At 47.7% G+C, this 21,596-nt stretch overlaps 4 non-coding genes across 4 annotated transcripts; 2 read left to right on the top strand and 2 right to left on the bottom strand.

Moving 5' to 3' along the window:
• Positions 1 to 850: 850 nt before the first annotated feature.
• Positions 851 to 921, bottom strand: Trnag-ccc (transfer RNA glycine (anticodon CCC)). The gene has a single exon. It is a non-coding gene; the product is annotated as a tRNA-Gly (tRNA).
• Positions 922 to 8,276: 7,355 nt separating this feature from the next.
• Positions 8,277 to 8,440, bottom strand: LOC127683806 (U1 spliceosomal RNA). The gene has a single exon (XR_007977610.1). It is a non-coding gene; the product is annotated as a U1 spliceosomal RNA (small nuclear RNA).
• Positions 8,441 to 11,231: 2,791 nt separating this feature from the next.
• On the top strand, positions 11,232 to 11,395 carry LOC127683794 (U1 spliceosomal RNA). The gene has a single exon (XR_007977599.1). It is a non-coding gene; the product is annotated as a U1 spliceosomal RNA (small nuclear RNA).
• Positions 11,396 to 17,893: 6,498 nt separating this feature from the next.
• Trnag-ccc (transfer RNA glycine (anticodon CCC)) lies at positions 17,894 to 17,964 on the top strand. Its single transcript has one exon. It is a non-coding gene; the product is annotated as a tRNA-Gly (tRNA).
• Positions 17,965 to 21,596: the final 3,632 nt, after the last annotated feature.

Genomic DNA, 21,596 nt, shown 5'->3' with positions numbered 1-21,596 from the left:
TCTGACTTTTTTTTTTTTTAAGATTCATGTATGAGCACACCTTTGCTCTCTTGATATAGACCAGAAGAAGGCACCAGATTCCATTACCGATGGTTGTTAGCCACCATGTAGTTGGTGGGAATTGAACTCATGACCTCTAGAAGAACAGTCGGTGCTCTTAACCACTGAGCCATCTCCCAAGCACTGTATCACTGTATCAGACTTTTTACTCGAACACTTCAGCACAGCAACACTGAGAACCCTCAGACAGGATCCCTAAGGATGAAAGCCTTTTTTTTTTTTTTTTTTTTTTTGACAGGCTCTCACTATTTACCTCTGGCTGGGTTGGAGCTCGCTATATAAATTAGGCTGACCCTGACCGCCTCCTCATGTAAGTTAGGCTGACCTGGAATTCACGGATATCCTCCCACCCCAACGAACCTTGTTAGTTCCTTGTATCTTCCAGCCAGAAATTACCACATAACTCAGTCACAGTCTAAAGCAGAGAGGCAGAAGTGACATTCTTCCATGAACACCTTCTGCCTGCCCAGCAGGTCTTTTGCTGGACAAGAATAGTGGCGTGAGGCCATCTCTTGCCATGGGAATAAAATCCTCAAGGTAAGGTGTCTGAATGGAAACAAGGAGGCCTTGAAAATAACTGAACATCTGTGGTAGCGATATTTGATATTTCTAAGTTTGTGCCTGGATTCCTTGATATATAAGACACTACTTATCTGCTTGTGCCACCGCTAATCAAGTAGCTGTTAACATTCCCGGCCAAAAAGAGCCCAAAAAGATGGACTTGGGAGCTGTCCTTGCACCAAAAAGTATGCTGGAGGCAGAGAGGGTGGCAAAATAAAAGAGAGGAAACTGCATTGGCCGGGAATCGAACCCGGGTCACCCGCGTGGGAGGCGAGAATTCTACCATTGAACCACCAATGCACTCATGGGTCTTTTTTAACACAACACTTGAGGAAAAGGTATGAGATCCATGCATCTCTACTGAAAGTTAATAATGTAAATCAATGTATCCTCACCGTGTTTAGCATTTTCCAGTGTTGAGAAGGAAATGCCCTCTTCGCTGGGCCGTGAACAGGCCAAGTCCTCTCACCTGACTTAATCTGAATCAGATTTGCCCCTCGAGAAGTTTCCGAGCATGGCCTGCAGAATCCCTTCTGCTTCTTGCCACCATCTGGGAGTCTCAGCTTATTAGAAGAAAATGCCAGTTTCAGTTCAAACTTGTAGTTCTGAAGAGCCTTCCTTGTGGTTTACCAGTGCCCAAAGCACACTCAGTTCAGAAATAGTCAAAACCGCATGTCGTCCTATAGGTCCTGGGGACAAGTGCACCACCCCACGCCCTCTGTGTGACACAGGTGGACACAATCCTTCTCCGAGGGGCTGCACATTACAGTTCATCTGGTTTGGACAGGAAGAAGGGAGAGGTGGGAAGAAAGGCCGGCCTTTGTTCCCCGGGGTTGTGAGTTGTTAACTTTGCAGGGCAGGTGGCCTCCTAATGCACAACAGCCGCTCTTCAGCCCGTGCACAGTGCGCGCCCATGGAGGTCAACCCGCCCTCCATCCGTTGACCCCGGTGATGGCTCATTTCTCAGCCACACACAGTCACAAAAATAATTGGAGAAAGTCATCGTGTTTAAATTTATTCTATCAGCTAGAGGTTACTTAAAATACTGGAACAGTGGATAAGAACTGTGATGTCACCTCACACTTGGCTGGCAATGCCCAGGCAAATAGGAGGAGGGAGAAGAGGATGAGGAGGAGGAAGAAGAGGAGGAAGAAGAGGAGGAGGAGGGGGTGAGGGGACGGGGAGAGGCGAGAGAGGAGGAGGAGGAAGAAGAAGAACAAGAGGAAGAAGAAATTGTGCCACAGAAAGAACGGATCTGTTTGCGTGATTCTGTTAACCTCAGCTCCACAGGAGACACACTAACACAGCCCCTGGGTTTTTTTTTGTTTTGTTCTGTTATTTTGTGCACTTGACTCAGACAGGAAGGCCAATCGCAGTTGTTGTGTTTGCCAGGCCTGTGCCAACTGGTTTCCTTTCTCACTCTGCCCTGCCACATGGCACAGTGTTGGGAAGATTGTACCAAAAGCAAATAGGCCAGGGCCTGAACTGGGACCTGAACGAGGCTGCTTCACAAAGGCCAGAAACCGCTGTGTGATCACAGGCCACAGTGAGGACAGTGTCCAGAAACGTCAGCTTGTTTCCCTCCCTTCCTCCTTCCCTCCCTTCCTTCCTTCCTTTCTTCCCCCTCCTCCCTCCCCTCTAGACAGTGTATCACAAAGTAGTTCTGGCTACCTTTAAACTAATTATGTAGACTAGGCTAACCTTAAATTCAGAGATCTACCTGCCTCTGCCTCCCAAGTGCTGGGATTAAAGGCATGTGCCACCACACAAGGCAAAGAGAGGTTTCTTCTCTTTGAATAACAATATGTGAATAACGAATACTTGAATAACAATCCATGTCCACATATTTGGTCCTAGATACTTTGCTAGCACCACAAACAAACAAATAAACAAACCATCACATCCCACTGCATTGGCCAGGAATGGAACCCTGTCTTTCTTCATGGGCAGTGAGACGTCTAACACTGAGCCACCAATACAGTCATGACAATTATGACAGCACATTGAGAAAACAAATTCCATCTGTCTCTGTTTTTACTGAATGACACACAGCACTGTACCTCAGTATCTCCACGGAACATTTTGTATTTCCCAGCGTTGAGGAGGAAATGCTACTCTGTGAAAAGGCCCAAGTCCTCTTACCCCTCAGTCTGGGCCAGGTTTGTCCCTCGAGGAGTTTCAGGTCATGGCCTACAGAATTCCTTCTACTGCCTGCCATGACCTTGAAGTTTCAGTCCATTAGAAGGGAAATGCCAATACCACTTCAAACTCCTGGTTGTGAAAAACCTCCCCTGAAGTTCACCAGACCAAAGTAAGAATACCACCAAAGTCCAACATGGAGAACCAATGAGTCTGTCTGTGTTATGGGAATATAGATGAGGGAGTGACAGCTCTTGAAAGCCAGAAGCTTGCTGTTCACCCCTCTGGAACTTTCTGTGTCCAGTGGCGTCACCACCCCACCCCACCACAGAATGTTTCCACCAGAAGGAAATTGCTATTTCAAAGTGCAGTTGGGGCAGACAGTACTGGTGCACGGACACTAATGCGGCATTTTTTAAAACAGAAACTTTTAGACACTTCAAAGCCTTCCAATAACTGCAATTGTTTCCTGCATATCCTATTCATTCAGTTCCAAGGAAGACTTGCCAGAGACTTCTGGGGCTTCTGCTATGCTGCTCGTGTAAGGGGAAGGAACGTTTGATAGTCCAGTGATTTCCCTTCTCCTTGCTCTCCTCCTGACTTTTCAAAGCCTGCTGTCCTTGTAGCAGTTGATGGAAATAATCTCAGACTGGAGTTTGCTTCTCCGCTGTGAAAGGGATGGTGTGAGAGTTTGCATATGCTCTGCCCTTGGGATGGCACTATTAGAAGGTGTGTTTCTGTTGAAGTAGGTGTGGCCTTGTTGGAGTAGGTGTGTCACTGTGGGTGTGGGTTTTAAGACCCTTATCCTGACTTCCTGGAAGCCAGTATTCTGCCAGCAGCCTTCAGATGAAGATGTAGAACTCCCAGCCTTTCCTGCATCATGCCTGCCTGCCTGCTGCCATGTTCCTGCCTTGATGATAATGGACTGAACCTCTGAAGCCAGGCCCAATGAAATGCTGTCCTTATAAAAGTTGCCTTGGTCCTGGTGTCTGTTTAGAGCAGTAAAACTCTAACTATGACAGATGGAAATCGGGAGTAGCAGTGGGAGAGAGCCTTCAGTTAGAGACACACCCAGTACTCCTCCTCTGCAGGTGTCCAGGGTCTGCACCAAGGAGTTCTCCTGACTTCCAGATTTAACTCGGTCTCACCCAAAGCTCTGCTGCAGAGCAGGGTGACCGGAGCTGCAGAGAAACCAAACAGAAACCGCCAAGAAAAGGGAAAGAAAGGGCCCTAAATCTAAGCCTGAAGCCAAGGATGACGCAGAAGTCATTGAGTCGTGGGGGACCATGATTGTTCTCTCTCCTGGTTCTCCAATTTACCAAAAGCAGAATAAGGATGGTTTCGTTAAACGTTTTAGTTATGCATTCTCTTCTATTACCAAGAGAAACAAATGACTGCAAGAGCAAGTCCTCAGTGTGCAGCACCTCTTTCACCAGTTACAGAGCTGGGAAGCTCAGGTCAAAAGACTGCACTAGAATCCCAGGTCTCTGTCCACCAGGGACTATAGCAGCTACAGTGCATGGTACCCTATGAAAAAGTTTTAAAGGCCTGTACTTGAGTTCCAAGCAGTATCTCTTTGGTTGTAACTAAACCAAAAACATGTTGCTGGTGGGTGCAGAGCCGGCCCTCCACTTGATGCGTTTTTAGAAATAAACTGTGCCTGCCTCATGTGTGGTGTTCAGGGTGATGATGGTTTCCCGTTATAGGCTTTTGGATAGCCTGCTTTTTGTTTTAAAATGGACTTCTGCCAGTCTGTAACTCTCCATGTAGCCCAAGCCGGTCCCATTTCATCGGAGGATCTGCCTGCCTCTGGGTGCTGAGATGAAGGTGTGTACCTCCGCCCTTCCCCAGTCATTTCTTAGAACGTGGGATATAGATCAAAATGGCTTCATTTAATGTTTCATGGGTTTTTGCCAACTACCTGTTAAGATAGTGAAACCTCTACAATGGAAATTCTCATTCCGGATGTTGCCACCCTTTAATACAATTCCTCATGCTGTTATGAAAAATTATCTTTGTTGTTACTTCATAACTGTAATCTTGCTACAGTTATGAATCATAATGTAAATATCTATGTTTTCTGATGGTGTTAGGCAACCACTCAGAAAATCCTTCGACGACCCTTCTAAAGGATTTGCGACCCACAGTTTGAGAAAAGGCTCTATAGGTTACGACAGGGTGTGACGGATTCTTTATCACCTGCCTGATATAGGTGGCTATTTAGGGGTTTAGGATAATTCAGTGTTTGTCTCTGGGCCTTCAACATTCCAACTCTCCACAAGCAAAAACTATTCAACAAGCCAACGCAGTGAAAGAGAGGGGCGTGGCTTCTCCCCTGGACCGGGGATCAGGCGGGTTTTGTTTTTTTTTTTCCCTATGCAGATGAAGTACAGGATTAGGAATGAAAGGGTGACGTCTCCTCCCAGGTAGCAGGTGGAAGGTGCGCTGGTTGGCCGGGGACCCGTAGAAGGGTAGATACAGGCAACTGAAGTCCTAGACCTTGGCGTTGACGGATGCAGATGAGGAGAGTGTAAGCGGTTGCAGTGTCCGAAATTGATCTGGAAACACAAGAGAATTTGCACGTGACGGGGGAGGGAGCGCGGGTTTGGGGGTGATTGGTTTTTGAGGCCTACCCAACTTCCAGCAGTACTGAAACTGAATGCAGACACCGAGAATGGTAGCTGCGGTTGGCAAATTTGCATAGTAATCCAGTGGAACTCAGCTCCGTGCCTCAGACCTCCTCCTAACACGGGCTTCCAGTTTCTCAGTCTCGAACGTCCCCTGCCGCAGCTCACTGGCCGACTCGGGCAGCGTCCTCAGCCTCTGCCCGGGACCCGCAGGCCGGCGTCCCAGGGTCGAGCCGCTGCACCCGCCGCGTGCCCCGCGGCTTCTTCACCCTTTCCTGAGCACGCCGAGCACCTAGGGACAAACACACGCGCGCCCGTGGGCTCGGGGAGAAAGACATTCCACCACAGGGCTTCAAAAGAAAAAATATCCGGGAGGGTTTTTAGTCCTACGAGGACCCCAGAATGACAAACGCAGACCAATTTTTGTTGTTGTTGTTGTTGTTGTTTTTAGGCATGTTTCCTACATTCCCTGAGCTGTCAGAATCCGGCAAAAGTCCGTTCTCACTTGGGACCTCCATGCGCACTAAAAACAAAACGAATTCCCCGCCTCTCAAAGTCAAGGAAATCCAAGGAGTCCTTGGGTCTCCTCTAGCGGCTGTGTGAACTGTTGAAAACAAAGCCTAGCCTGCTCATCCAGGCCGCTAACCAGTCACCTACTGGCGGCCTGAGGCGAGAAGATGGCAACCTGGACTACAGGAGGAACTTGAAGGTCACCTGGTGCGATAGATAATACCTCTCCACAAACCAAAGGTTAAATGAGGATTGCAGGCAGCTCAGTGGAAGAGTGCTGACAAACTAAGGGAGGACGCAGTAAAACTTCGGAACTGGACGATTCCATGCGGAGAAAGCACGGTTTATTGGTCAGTTTTAAAGTTGCATCTCTGGGGGGCGGAGTGGGGAGCGCGGAGAACAGGAAAGGCAGAGAAAGCATTGCCAGTTTTGTTTTGTTTTTCTTTTTGTTTTTCGAGACAGGGTTTCTCTGTGTAGCCCTGGCTGTCCTGGAACTCACTCTGTAGACCAGGCTGGCCTCAAACTCAGAAATCCGCCTGCCTCTAGCTCCCAATAAGGCGTGCGCCACCACTGCCAAGCACCTTGCCAGTTTTAAGGGGAGCAGATAGCTGCAGGGGAGAGAAGTGTGGAAGCCAAAACAGCCTGGGCACTAGTGTGAAACTTGGAGGTTACAGGTATGGGATAATGGGGACACGAGAGCGTGGGAAGTAGTGTGAAGACTTTGGTGAGTGTTATGGTTCTATAATCCGGAACTAAATGCCGGGTTGTTGGAGGTAGTTAGCTGTAAATACAGTTAATGGGTTTCCTGGCTTTCCGACAGACACCGGTAATATAGATTCTATCCCAAAGTACTGAGGGAAACAGCAGAAAGAGAGCAGAATCTGGCTATCTCAGGGGAATCCGGTGCTCAGCAGAGGGCTTGGGAACATCGACGCCAGGAAGAAGAGGGATGTGAGAACACTGGGGACAGAGACAGCCACGTCTACGGACGTGAAACTTCAACCTCGGGATCTGAAACCAGGGTAGCAGCATATGGGCTCCTGAGAACACGCTCAGATCACTTTGCAGCTACAGCACTACAAAGAAAGTCAACTGTCTATTTGTTTAAAACCAGAAGAGAGATCTCATGACGGGGTATGTCTGACACAATGCCCTCATGAGCTGCTGCCTGCTGCTTTTGTCCAGCAACCGCCTCCAAATAGCCGTCTTAAAACAGAACAAAACGATGCCCTTTGTGCTGCTGTATGACTTCAGCCGTGTCATGTGGAGGAAGAGGCAGGTGGATGGACCACCGTGAGTTCTAGGACAGCTTAATTTACCTAGAGTTCCAGGCCAGGTCCAGCTACTTAGTGAGATCCTATCTTGAATCAAAAACAACCACAAAAAATAAAAATTTTTATTACATTTTCATTTATTAATCTTCAGTGTGTGTGCGTGCGTGTGTGTGTGTGTGTGTGTGTGTGTGTCTGCAAGTATCCCAAATATCCATCTTCACCATCATTGCGTTCTACTCTGGGTTGAACCTTCTCATACTGTACTCGCTTGGGGCAGTCTTTCCACAGCCTGCTCTTAGGTCATCAACTTTTGAATTACAAAATTGGAAAAGAGAAAGAGATATGATCCAGTGACTAAGAGGCACATACGTCAGCTCACAAGTGCCTGTAACATCAGCGCTGGGAGAATCGGATCGGACCTACCTCTGAGAACATTCATACATCCTACACAGTCACAAAGGACTTAAATAGGAGAGATGAAGAGATGGCTCAGCCGTTAAAGGCTAGGCTCACAACCAAAAATAAATCTGAGAAAAATTTAGAAACATACCCCAAATATAAGAGACCATAACGAGCCCTTTATACTCCCACCGCTTGGAAGTACCGTTATAGATTATGATGTGTGTTACAGTGATCGTCCTCTTTGCAAAGATACACGCACTTATCCAGTGCAGTTGGAACCAATCAGGAAAGGCATACAGGTGGCAAGGTTGTCCTCTGGAGCACCTCACGGTGAGAAATGGCTTCTATTAACAGATGGGCCTAGGAAAGTTGAATTTCAAAGAACGTCCAAGGCGTGTTCGGTTGGTTTGTGGAGGAGGCTGAGGACAGTTACCGACCAGATAACTATCCCAGCCCCCAAGATCGATGTAGATCTGTGTGCCCGGAGTAGGAGGGGCTATCAGTTCCGTTGTGTCAGGGGACAGACGAAATAAAGTTGCTCACTCACTATGCCGCCGAGACATGCCTCCACCCCTAACCTGCGCACTCCAGATGCTCTTCTACCTGGTGGACAACGAAAACATGCTTGGACCTTATTGCGACACTCCTGGGAAACCACACTATTCTGTGGAAACACAGTCTAACTTTTTGTTACCAACAATATCAGGGGAGAGCGCGAACGCAGTCCCCCACTACCACAAATTATGCAGTCGAGTTTCCCGCATTTGGGGAAATCGCAGGGGTCAGCACACCCCAAGTGCAATGGGTGAGCCTCGCCCTGGGAAAACCACCTTCGTGATCATGGTATCTCCCCTGCCAGGTAAGTATGCTTTCCTCGCCCACAGCCCCGAATCACACACGCCCACCCTCCACTCTTAGCACACGGTCACTTCGCCCCGCCCGATCGCGGGCCTCTCCGGACGCACACGCCATCCTTGCGCTCCGCTGCCGCCCGAGGACCCGCGCTGTCTCCCTCGCCGCGCACAAAATGCCTCGCGTTTCTGCAGCGAGCGCGGACCCGGCAGGCCCTGCGCGCCTCTCATCTGCATACACCACGCCCATACCTGTGACATCAAGGATGAAGGCTGGTCATCTACATCTACCTTTCTGTGCCTTCCTAGCCGCCTTCATGGTCTTCGTGTCTAGTCTACTATTGTAATTTCCAAGCACTTTCACCTGATCCTTATTTTTACCCCTTTGTGGGGAGGGGGTATCCGTGTAGCTCCAGAAACTTGAAATAGAAAAAATTAGGGCTCTGAAGATTTACTGATAGGACTGGAGAGTTGGCTCAGAGGTTAAGAGCACTTGTTGCAAAGGACTCGAGGTCGATTCCCAGCATCCATATGGAGGGTTACCGCTTCCTTTAGCACTAACATGTGTGCTGCACAGACACACAGGAAGGAAAAACACTCATGGGCACAGAATAATAATAAAAAGATGTTGTTTTGTTTTGTTTTGTTTTGTTAAAGCAGAGTTACGGGGCCTGAGAGATTGCTTAGCAGTTAAGAACACTCTTCCACAGACCTTGTCCCTCCAATCTCTCAGCTCTGTCCAGGAATTCTCACTGCTGCTTTATGGCCTCAAGGGTTTCTTTGTCTTCAGCTCCCTCTGGGGCCTTACAGAAACTCCCCCAGTATAGTTAATTTTGTTACCCTTACTCTCTTCCTCTACAAACTCAAATTGTATTAAAGCCTCACTCTGTTATCACAAACAGCTTTTCGTCAGTACAGTTCAAATAGCTTGATTTTCTTTTTTCTTTTTCTTTCTTCCTTTTTTTTTTTTAGATTTTATTTATTGTTATATGTAAGTACACTGGTCAGACAACCAGAAGAAGGCATCAGATCTCATTACAGGTGGTTGTGAGCCACCATGTGCTTGCTGGGATTTGAACTCAGGACCTTCGGAAGAGCACTCAGTGCTATTAACTGCTGAGCCATATCTCCAGCCCCATAGCTTGATTTTCAATTATGGCAAATTTTATCTCTGTACATGCAAATGATCCAAAAAAATTTATTCTAATTAAGTTGGCATCCCAGATGGGAGACATGGGCTGTCAGTAAATGTTACTATAACATTCATCACAACTGCCCATCGGGCATGGTCAAAATACAGGGTACACATCCTACTCTCTCAGGCCCTAGATATAGATACGGTAGAAGAAGCTGTCCAAAGTACCTCAAAGGTCTTCACATCCCTAATATCTCTTTTACTTCATCTTGATCCCACTTCCCTGTCACAGGGCCTTGTGCTTTGGAGCACCGTCTCTGCATAGCGGATACCGAATAATGCAGTTTAATAACAGCTGGGTCAGACTCAGTGCCACTGTCTACAGCCTGACCATTGTCTAAGAGATGCTTTGATGGTGCTTTGATTTTTTGATTGCTCTAAGCCAAATGCCTCTACCACCCCTTATGTCTTCCACATCTCTCTCTTTGGTGTCACAGAACACTTTAAGTCCCCAGGAACACTCTTTGTGGGCTTACTGAGTTTGCAGACTGAAGGAATACTTAACTATTAGTACTACCACCTGTCTTCCATGACCAAACACCAATGTGCAGAAACCTTCTCAGTAATAATGTTTTCTGAGACATTCTAATCAGCATGCTTAGTGCCCTACTTGTCTCAAGTCATATTGGAAGCAGCATTCCTTTAAAGTCTGATTTTTCTTAGCACTTGAATTAGTAACTTCTTCTTTTTTTTTTTTTTTTTTTTGGTTTTCGGAGACAGGGTTTCTCTATGTAGTCCTGGCTGTCCTGAAACTCACTTTGTAGACCAGGCTGGCCTTGAACTCAGAAATTCGCCTGCCTCTGCCTCCCAAGTGCTGGGATTACAGGCGTGCACCACCACTGCACGGCTGTAACTTCTTTTTTAAAAGAATGATTTATTTTTTGTATACCCAGCCACCGTGTGGGTGCTGGGAATTGCACTCAGGACCTCTGGAAGAGTGTTCTTAACTGCTAAGCAATCTCTCAGGCCCCGTAACTCTGCTTTAACAACACAAAACAAAACAAAACATCTTTTTATTATTATTCTGTGCCCATGAGTGTTTTTCCTTCCTGTGTGTCTGTGCAGCACACATGTTAGTGCTAAAGGAAGCGGTAACCCTCCATATGGATGCTGGGAATCGACCTCGAGTCCTTTGCAACAAGTGCTCTTAACCTCTGAGCCAACTCTCCAGTCCTATCAGTAAATCTTCAGAGCCCTAATTTTTTCTATTTCAAGTTTCTGGAGCTACACGGATACCCCCTCCCCACAAAGGGGTAAAAATAAGGATCAGGTGAAAGTGCTTGGAAATTACAATAGTAGACTAGACACGAAGACCATGAAGGCGGCCAGGAAGGCACCGAAAGGTAGATGACCAGCCTTCATCCTTGATGTCACAGGTATGGGCGTGGTGTATGCAGATGAGAGGCGCGCAGGGCCTGCCGGGTCCGCGCTCGCTGCAGAAACGCGAGGCATTTTGTGCGCGGCGAGGGAGACAGCGCGGGTCCTCGGGCGGCAGCGGAGCGCAAGGATGGCGTGTGCGTCCGGAGAGGCCCGCGATCGGGCGGGGCGAAGTGACCGTGTGCTAAGAGTGGAGGGTGGGCGTGTGTGATTCGGGGCTGTGGGCGAGGAAAGCATACTTACCTGGCAGGGGAGATACCATGATCACGAAGGTGGTTTTCCCAGGGCGAGGCTCACCCATTGCACTTGGGGTGTGCTGACCCCTGCGATTTCCCCAAATGCGGGAAACTCGACTGCATAATTTGTGGTAGTGGGGGACTGCGTTCGCGCTCTCCCCTGATATTGTTGGTAACAAAAAGTTAGACTGTGATTCCACGGAATAGTGTGGTTTCCCAGGAGTGTCGCAATAAGGTCCGAGCATGTTTTCGTTGTCCACCAGGTAGAAGAGCATCTGGAGTGCGCAGGTTAGGGGTGGAGGCATGTCTCGGCGGCATAGTGAGTGAGCAACTTTATTTCGTCTGTCCCCTGACACAACGGAACTGATAGCCCTTCCTACTCCGGGCACACAGATCTACATCGATCTTGGGAGCTGGGATAGTTATCTGGTCGGTAACTGTCCTCAGCCTCCTCCACAAACCAACCGAACACGCCTTGGACGTTCTTTGAAACTCAACTTTCCTAGGCCCATCTGTTAATGTAAATGTAAATGTAAGCCATTTCTCACCGTGAGGTGCTCCAGAGGACAACCTTGCCACCTGTATGCCTTTCCTGATTGGTTCCAACTGCACTGGATAAGTGCGTGTATCTTTGCAAAGACGACGATCACTGTAACACACATTGTAATCTATAACGGTACTTCCAAGCGGTGGGAGTATAAAGGGCTCGTTATGGTCTCTTATATTTGGGGTATGTTTCTAAATTTTTCTCAGATTTATTTTTGGTTGTGAGCCTAGCCTTTAACGGCTGAGCCATCTCTTCATCTCTCCTATTTAAGTCCTTTGTGACTGTGTAGGATGTATGAATGTTCTCAGAGGTAGGTCCGATCCGATTCTCCCAGCGCTGATGTTACAGGCACTTGTGAGCTGACATATGTGCCTCTTAGTCACTGGATCATATCTCTTTCTCTTTTCCAATTTTGTAATTCAAAAGTTGATGACCTAAGAGCAGGCTGTGGAAAGACTCTGCCCCAAGCGAGTACAGTATGAGAAGGTTCAACCCAGAGTAGAACGCAATGATGGTGAAGATGGATATTTGGGATACTTGCAGACACACACACAGACACACACACACACACACACACACACACACACACACACACACACGCACACACACACTGAAGATTAATAAATGAAAATGTAATAAAAATTTTTATTTTTTGTGGTTGTTTTTGATTCAAGATAGGATCTCACTAAGTAGCTGGACCTGGCCTGGAACTCTAGGTAAATTAAGCTGTCCTAGAACTCACGGTGGTCCATCCACCTGCCTCTTCCTCCACATGACACGGCTGAAGTCATACAGCAGCACAAAGGGCATCGTTTTGTTCTGTTTTAAGACGGCTATTTGGAGGCGGTTGCTGGACCAAAGCAGCAGGCAGCAGCTCATGAGGGCATTGTGTCAGGCTTACCCCGTCATGAGATTTCTCTTCTGGTTTTAAACAAATAGACAGTTGACTTTCTTTGTAGTGCTGTAGCTGCAAAGTGATCTGAGCGTGTTCTCAGGAGCCCATATGCTGCTACCCTGGTTTCAGATCCCGAGGTTGAAGTTTCACGTCCGTAGACGTGGCTGTCTCTGTCCCCAGTGTTCTCACATCCCTCTTCTTCCTGGCGTCGATGTTCCCAAGCCCTCTGCTGAGCACCGTATTCCCCTGAGATAGCCAGATTCTGCTCTCTTTCTGCTGTTTCCCTCAGTACTTTGGGATAGAATCTATATTACCGGTGTCTGTCGGAAAGCCAGGAAATCCATTAACTGTATTTACAGCCAACTACCTCCAACAACCCGGCATTTAGTTCCGGATTATAGAACCATAACACTCACCAAAGTCTTCACACTACTTCCCACGCTCCCATGTCCCCATTATCCCATACCTGTAACCTCCAAGTTTCACACTAGTGCCCAGGCTGTTTTGGCTTCCACACTTCTCTCCCCTGCAGCTATCTGCTCCCCTTAAAACTGGCAAGGTGCTTGGCAGTGGTGAGGCACGCCTTATTGGGAGCTAGAGACAGGCAGATTTCTGAGTTCGAGGCCAGCCTGGTCTACAGAGTGAGTTCCAGGACAGCCAGGGCTACACAGAGAAACCCTGTCTCGAAAACAAAAAGAAAAACAAAACAAAACTGGCAATGCTTTCTCCGCCTTTCCTGTTCTCCCCGCTCCCCACTCCGCCCCCCAGAGATGCAACTTTAAAACTGACCAATAAACCGTGCTTTCTCCGCATGGAATCGTCCAGTTCCGAAGTTTTACTGCGTCCTCCCTTAGTTTGTGAGCACCCTTCCACTGAGCTGCCTGCAATCCTCATTTAACCTTTGGTTTGTGGAGAGGTGTTATCCATCGCACCAGGTGACCTTCAAGTTCCTCCTGTAGTCCAGGTTGCCATCTTCTCGCCTCAGGCCGCCAGTAGGTGACTGGTTAGCGGCCTGGATGAGCAGGCTAGGCTTTGTTTTCAACAGTTCACACAGCCGCTAGAGGAGACCCAAGGACTAGGCCCCTTGGCTTTGAGAGGCGGGGAATTCGGTTTGTTTTTAGTGCGCATGGAGGTCCCAAGTGAGGACGGACTTTTGCCGGATTCTGACAGCTCAGGGAATGTAGGAAACATGCCTAAAAACAACAACAACAACAACAACAAAAATTGGTCCGCGTTTGTCATTCTGGAGTCCTCGTAGGACTAAAAACCCTCCCGGATATTTTTTCTTTTGAAGCCCTGTGGTGGAATGTCTTTCTCCCCGAGCGCACGGGCGCGTGTGTCCCTAGGTGCTCGGCGTGCTCAGGAAAGGGTGAAGAAGCCGCGGGGCACGCGGCGGGTGCAGCGGCTCGACCCTGGGACGCCGGCCTGCGGGTCCCGGGCAGAGGCTGAGGACGCTGCCCGAGTCGGCCAGTGAGCTGCGGCAGGGGACGTTCGAGACTGAGAAACTGGAAGCCCGTGTTAGGAGGAGGTCTGAGGCACGGAGCTGAGTTCCACTGGATTACTATGCAAATTTGCCAATGGCAGCTACCGTTCTCGGTGTCAGCACTCAGTTTCAGTACTGCTGGAAGTTGGGTAGGCCCCAAAAACCAATCACCCCCAAACCCGCTCTCCCTCCCCCGTCACGTGCAAATTCTCTTGTGTTTCCAGATCAATTTCGAACACCGCAACCCCTTACACTCTCCTCATCTGCATATGTCAATGCCAAGGTCTAGGACATCAAGGAAGACCGGTATCTACCCTTCTACGGGTCCCCAGCCAACCAGCGCACCTTCCACCTGCTACCTGGGAGGAGATGTCACCCTTTCTTTCCTTTTCCTGTACTTCATCTGCATAGGAAAAAAAAAAAAACAACAACAACAAAACCCGCCTGATCCCTGGTCCAGGGGAGAAGCCACGCCCCTCTCTTTCACTGCGTTGGCTTGTTGAACAGTTTTTGCTTGTGGAGAGTTGGAATGTTGAAGGCCCAGAGACAAACACTGAATTATCCTAAACCCCTAAATAGCCACCTATATCAGGCAGGTGATAAAGAATCCGTCACACCCTGTCGTAACCTATAGAGCCTTTTCTCAAACTGTGGGTCGCAAATCCTTTAGAAGGGTCGTCGAAGGATTTTCTGAGTGGTTGCCTAACACCATCAGAAAACATAGATATTTACATTATGATTCATAACTGTAGCAAGATTACAGTTATGAAGTAACAACAAAGATAATTTTTCATAACAGCATGAGGAATTGTATTAAAGGGTGGCAACATCCGGAATGAGAACTTCCATTGTAGAGGTTCCACTATCTTAACAGGTAGTTGGCAAAACCCATGAAACCCATGAAACCCATGAAACCCAGGGCAGAGCATATACAAACTCTCACACCATCCCTCTCACAGGGGAGAAGCAAACTCCAGTCTGAGATTATTTTCGTCAACTGCTACAAGGACAGCAGGCTTTGAAAAGTCAGGAGGAGAGGCAAGGAGAAGGGAAATCACTGGACTATCAAACGTTCCTTCCCCTTAGTCGAGCAGCATAGCAGAAGCCCCAGAAGTCTCTGGCAAGTCTTCCTTGGAACTGAATGAATAGGATGTGCACGGAACAGTTGCAGTTATTTATTGGAGGGCTTTGAAGTGTCTAAAAGTTTCTGTTTTAAAAAATGCCGCATTTGTGTCAGTGCACCAGTACTGTCTGCCCCAACTGCACTTTGAAATAGCAATTTCCTTCTGGTGGAAACATTCTGTGGTGGGGTGGGGTGGTGACGCCACTGGACACAGAAAGTTCCACAGGGGGTGAACAGCAAGCTTCTGGCTTTCAAGAGCTGTCACCCCCTCACCCATATTCCCATAACACAGACAGGTTCTCCATGTTGGACTTTGGTGGTATTCTTACTTTGGTCTGGTGAACTTCAGGGGAGGTTTTTCACAACCAGGAGTTTGAAGTAGTATTGGCATTTCCCTTCTAATGGACTGAAACTTCAAGGTCATGGCAGGCAGTAGAAGGAATTCTGTAGGCCATGACCTGAAACTCCTCAAGGGACAAACCTGGCCCAGACTGAGGGGTAAGAGGACTTGGGCCTTTTCACAGAGTAGCATTTCCTCCTCAACGCTGGGAAATACAAAATGTTCCGTGGAGATACTGAGGTACAGTGCAGTGTGTCATTCAGTAAAAACAGAGACGGATGGAACTTATTTTCTCAATGTGCTGTCATAATTGTCATGACTGTATTGGTGGCTCAGTATTAGACGTCTAGCTGCCCATGAAGAAAGACATGGTTCCATTCCTGGCCAATGCAGTGGGATGTGATGGTTTGTTTATTTGTTTGTTTGTTTGTGGTGCTAGCAAAGTATCTAGGACCAAATATGTGGATGTGAATTATTATTCAAGTATTTGTTATTCACATATTGTTATTCACAGAGAAGAAACCTCTCTTTGCCTTGTGTGGTGGCACATGCCTTTAATCCCAGCACTTGGGGGGCAGAGGCAGGTAGATCTCTGAATTTAAGGTTAGCCTAGTCTACATAATGAGTTTAAAGGTAGCCAGAAGTACTTTGTGATACACTGTCTCGAGGGGAGGGAGAAGGGGGAAGGAAGGAAGGGAGGGAAGGAAGGAGGAAGGGAGGAAAACAAGCTGACATTTCTGGACACTGTCCTCACTGTGGCCTGTGATCACACAGCAGTTTCTGACCTTTGTGAAGCAGCCTCGTTCAGGTCCCAGTTCAGGCTCTGGCCTATTTGCTTTTGGTACAATCTTCCCAACACTGTGCCATGTGGCAGGGCAGAGTGAGAAAGGAAACCAGTTGGCACAGGCCTGGCAAACACAACAACTGCGATTGGTCTTCCTGTCTGAGTCAAGTGCACAAAATAACAGAACAAAACAAAAAAAAAAAAAAAACCCCAGGGGCTGTGTTAGTGTGTCTCCTGTGGAGCTGAGGTTAATAGAATCACGCAAACAGATCTGTTCTTTCTGTGCCACAATTTCTTCTTCCTCTTGTTCTTCTTCCTCCTCCTCCTCCTCCTCCTCTCTCGCCTCTCCCTGTCCCCTCACCCCCTCCTCCTCCTCTTCTCCCTCCTCCTCTTCCTCCTCCTCCTCTTCTCCCTCCTCCTATTTGCCTGGGCATTGCCAGCCAAGTGTGACGTAACCTCACAGTTCTTATCCACTGTTCCAGTATTTTAAGTAACCTCTAGCTGATAGAATAAATTTAAACATGATGACTTTCTCCAATTATTTATGTGACTGTGTGTGACTGAGAAATGAGCCATCACCTGTGTCAAGGGATGGACGGCAGGCTGACCTCCATGGGCGCGCTGTGCAGGTAACGGGCTGGCCATCACCCACTCCACATACACAGCCGCCCTAAGGTTTCTCTTTCCATCTCCGTCCACGCCGTGGTCAGGTTAAGCATCCGGAAGGTTTCTGGAGGGGGATGGGGAGCGGCGTGTGGGTGGGGTCAGGCCTCTTTCTTTTGTTTTTGTTTTTTTCCATCTCCTGGGTGAGTTTTAAGGCTGGCATGACTTTTCACACAGATGATAGTCAGTCAGTTTCCTAGCTCCTTTTTCCAGCTGTCGCTCACTAAACAACCCAGAAGAGCGGCTGTTGTGCATTAGGAGGCCACCTGCCCTGCAAAGTAAACGACTCACAACCCCGGGGAACAAAGGCCGGCCTTTCTGCCCACCTCTCCCTTCTTCCTGTCCAAACCAGATGAACTGTAATGTGCAGCCCCTCGGAGAAGGATTGTGTCCACCTGTGTCACACAGAGGGCGTGGGGTGGTGCACTTGTCCCCAGGACCTATAGGACGACATGCGGTTTTGACTATTTCTGAACTGAGTGTGCTTTGGGCACTGGTAAACCACAAGGAAGGCTCTTCAGAACTACAAGTTTGAACTGAAACTGGCATTTTCTTCTAATAAGCTGAGACTCCCAGATGGTGGCAAGAAGCAGAAGGGATTCTGCAGGCCATGCTCGGAAACTTCTCGAGGGGCAAATCTGATTCAGATTAAGTCAGGTGAGAGGACTTGGCCTGGTCACGGCCCAGCGAAGAGGGCATTTCCTTCTCAACACTGGAAAATACTAAACACGGTGAGGATACATTGATTTACATTATTTCTTTTCAGTAGAGATGCATGGTTCTCATACCTTTTCCTCAAGTGTTGTGTTAAAAAAGACCCATGAGTGCATTGGTGGTTCAATGGTAGAATTCTCGCCTCCCACGCGGGTGACCCGGGTTCGATTCCCGGCCAATGCAGTTTCCTCTCTTTTATTTTGCCACCCTCTCTGCCTCCAGCATACTTTTTGGTGCAAGGACAGCTCCCAAGTCCATCTTTTTGGGCTCTTTTTGGCCGGGAATGTTAACAGCTACTTGATTAGCGGTGGCACAAGCAGATAAGTAGTGTCTTATATATCAAGGAATCCAGGCACAAACTTAGAAATATCAAATATCGCTACCACAGATGTTCAGTTATTTTCAAGGCCTCCTTGTTTCCATTCAGACACCTTACCTTGAGGATTTTATTCCCATGGCAAGAGATGGCCTCACGCCACTATTCTTGTCCAGCAAAAGACCTGCTGGGCAGGCAGAAGATGTTCATGGAAGAATGTCATTTCTGCTTCTCTGCTTTAGACTGTGACTGAGTTATGTGGTACTTTTCTGGCTGGAAGATACAAGGAACTAACAAGTTTCGTTGGGGTGGGAGGATATCCGTGAATTCCGGGTCAGCCTAACTTACATGAGGAGGCGGTCAGGGTCAGCCTAATTTATATAGCGAGCTCCAACCCAGCCAGAGGTAAATAGTGAGAGCCTGTCAAAAAAAAAAAAAAAAAAAAAAAAAAAAGGCTTTCATCCTTAGGGATCCTGTCTGAGGGTTCTCAGTGTTGCTGTGCTGAAGTGTTCGAGTAAGAAGTCTGATACAGTGATACAGTGCTTGGGAGATGGCTCAGTGGTTAACAGCACCGACTGTTCCTCTAGAGGTCATGACTTCAATTCCCACCAACTACATGGTGGCTCACAACCATCGGTAATGGAATCTGGTGTGTCTCAAGAGAGCAATGGTGTGCTCATTTAAGTACATAAACCTTAAAAAAAAAAAAAAGTCAGAAAGCCGTCGGGTTTCCAACGATAAAATCCTTTTCTAGAATAAAATCCTTTTATGGGAAGACCACTGTCTATTTAATTTAAGGCTTCCGCCAAGATTTTCATCAAGAAATTCTCTAATAAGGAGCTAAAGAGATGTCTCAGAGTGAGAGCTCTTCAAAGAACCCAGGTTTGACTCCCAGCCACCACACAAGAACTGTCTTCCGATCTTTGTTCCGGGTGGGTCCACGCAGCGCCCTAAACAGAGGCAGGCGAGATAAAACCTTTACAAATTCTTACCAATAATTTCACTCAGTTATTTATTTATTTATTTATTTATTTATTTATTTATTTATTTATAAGAAGAAAGCGCGAATTCAGCTCTAAATAATACAAGTTAGGGAGCCGACATCCTCGCTTTTGTGGAATCCGCCCATCCCAGATGCAATAAATAAGTCTCTTCCTAGGAAACCCCCCCCTACACACACATACACAGCGGATAACAGTGTTTTCCCACCGGGTAGTAACGCTTTTTCCACCTCCAGCCGCGACTCAGCCTCCTTGGCCCCGCGCTCTGAACGCACGTCCGAATTTGAGTGCTTGTTCGAGCGCCTAACCCGACACAGCTACTCCGTGGTTCCTCTGCTCCGCACCCCACCACCCTGCCGGGGGACCCGCGCTCTCTCCTACAGCGGTGAAATTCCCCGCGCTTCTAAAACGGGCGCGAACACCGCAGCCCCTTCCCCACCCCACCCCCACCCCCGTGCATAGATCTCTCCTCACTTAAAGTCACAGACAGCTCTGTTTCTCAGGAAAACGCCTCACTCCTGGACCTGCCCCTCCTGCATCCCTTTTCCCCCTTGTAGGTTTACTAACAGTAACAGCTTTCAAAATTGCTTTAAGGTTTGCTGTACCTAGGTATAATTCCCCACAGCTGTGTTCAAATGATATTCTTCTGCCTCTTAGGTGAATCCTTCATTGCATCTTGTTTCTTTCATGTCTCAAGGGACCCAGAAGGGCAGCAAAATTCACCTAGGAAAGAGACAGCAGGAGACTGGAGAGATATTTGGCTTGACTGTTAAGAATGATGTTGCTAGAGATGTAGGGAATGGTTAAGCAATAACCGGCCCATCTTGAGACCCATTTCATGGGCAAGCACCAATCCCTGACACTAAAGATACTCTGTTATGCTTGCACACAGCACTCTAGCATAAGTGTCCTCTGAGAGGCTCCACCCAGCAGCTGACTGAGATTCAGAGACACCCAGCAACCACAGGATGGAGGTCGGCGAGTCTTATGAAAGAGTTGGGGGAAGGATTGAGGCCTCCGTAGGGGACAGGAACTTCACATGAAGACCAACAGTCAAGTAATCTGCACCCTTGGCTCTCCAAGAATGAACCACTAACCAAAGAGCGTTCACAGGTTGGACTGAGCCCCGGCCCCCCAACATGTAGCAAATGTGTAGCTCATTTTCCCTTCATGTGGGTCCCCCAACAACTGGAGCTGGGGCTATCCCTAAAGCTGTTGCTTGTCAGTGGTTCTCCTAAGTGGGCTGCTTTGTCTGGCCTCAGAGAGAGAGGAGAGCCCTGGAGAGACTTGATGTGCAGGGTGGGGGAAGAGAATGGGGGTCTGCCTTCTCAGAGGAGAAGGGGAGGGGCAAAACTGGAGGGGCAGAGATTGGGATGTAAACTTAATAAAAAAAATTTTTTTAAAAAGTTAAAAAAAACCTGTGTTTGGTTCCTAGTGCCCAAGATGACTCACAACCATCTGTAAATCCTACACTACAAATCTGTTTCGAGGTGTGATTGGTTCAGGCATCTCTACAACCCCATAACTATTATTTCCTGCCCATCCCTCATCCATATCCATATCACAATTTTCTGCAAGTTCGTTGAGAAAGTCCCATCTGCAGCTAAAGACTTAAAATCCTATCCAGAACATTAAAATTCTAGAAAAAAAATTTCCTCCCCACGAGTACTAGTTCCAGACTCCAGACTCCTACTTTCTAGACACGTAAACTCAACCCACTCCTGCCCAACTCTACAGACTTCATTTTCAAAGCTGCAGGCCTCTGGGAAGCTGCCAGTGGCTGAGGAGAAAGGGAAGCTTGCAGCATTCTACAGGGAAGCTTCAGACTTGTGGGACCCTCAGAGGCTGGGGTGCGGCGTTAAGAAAGTCATTGAGGTTTTCTGTACCTAGATGTCTGCATTTTGAAGCAGGCTAGGTAGGGGTGCTTTCTTCATGGGCTGCCCCCATATTAAATGGCTCCTTCTATGTACTTTCTGTGATAAAATATCTGAGAACAGCAACTTAAAGAAGCTAGGGCGTAATTTGGCTCATAATTTGAGGGTACAGTTTGCCATCGTGGGACATGCATAGAATCAGGACCACACGGCAGCCATTGAAGCCATTAGAACCGTGACGAGGAGAGTAGCGATTTTCTCCTCTGTATTCAATTCAAGACGCTTGCAGATAGCTGGGTCTGCCCACATTTAGGATGGGTTCTCTCTCGTCAGTTAAACCTTTCTGCAGGTGCATTCGTAGACACACCTAGAGGTCGTATCCATGGTAAATTTAAATCCAGTCAAGTTAAAAAGTGAACATTAATCAATGCATAAATAATTGCTCATATTTGGAACAAGTTCTCTTTCTTTCATTCCGCTTTCTTCCTTCCTTCCTTTCTTCCTTCCTTTCTTTCTTTCTTCTTTCTATTTACTTATTTATTTATTTATATTCAATTTTTTGAGACAGGGTTTCTCTGAGTAGCCCTAACTGTTCTGGAATATTCTCTGTAGACCAGGCCAGCC

Source organism: Apodemus sylvaticus, chromosome 4, assembly GCF_947179515.1.
Source record: "Apodemus sylvaticus chromosome 4, mApoSyl1.1, whole genome shotgun sequence".
In the NCBI taxonomy this organism is placed as follows: domain Eukaryota; kingdom Metazoa; phylum Chordata; class Mammalia; order Rodentia; family Muridae; genus Apodemus; species Apodemus sylvaticus.
The sequence above is the reverse complement of the archived record's forward strand: the minus strand, read 5'-3'. Positions and strand labels throughout refer to the sequence as shown.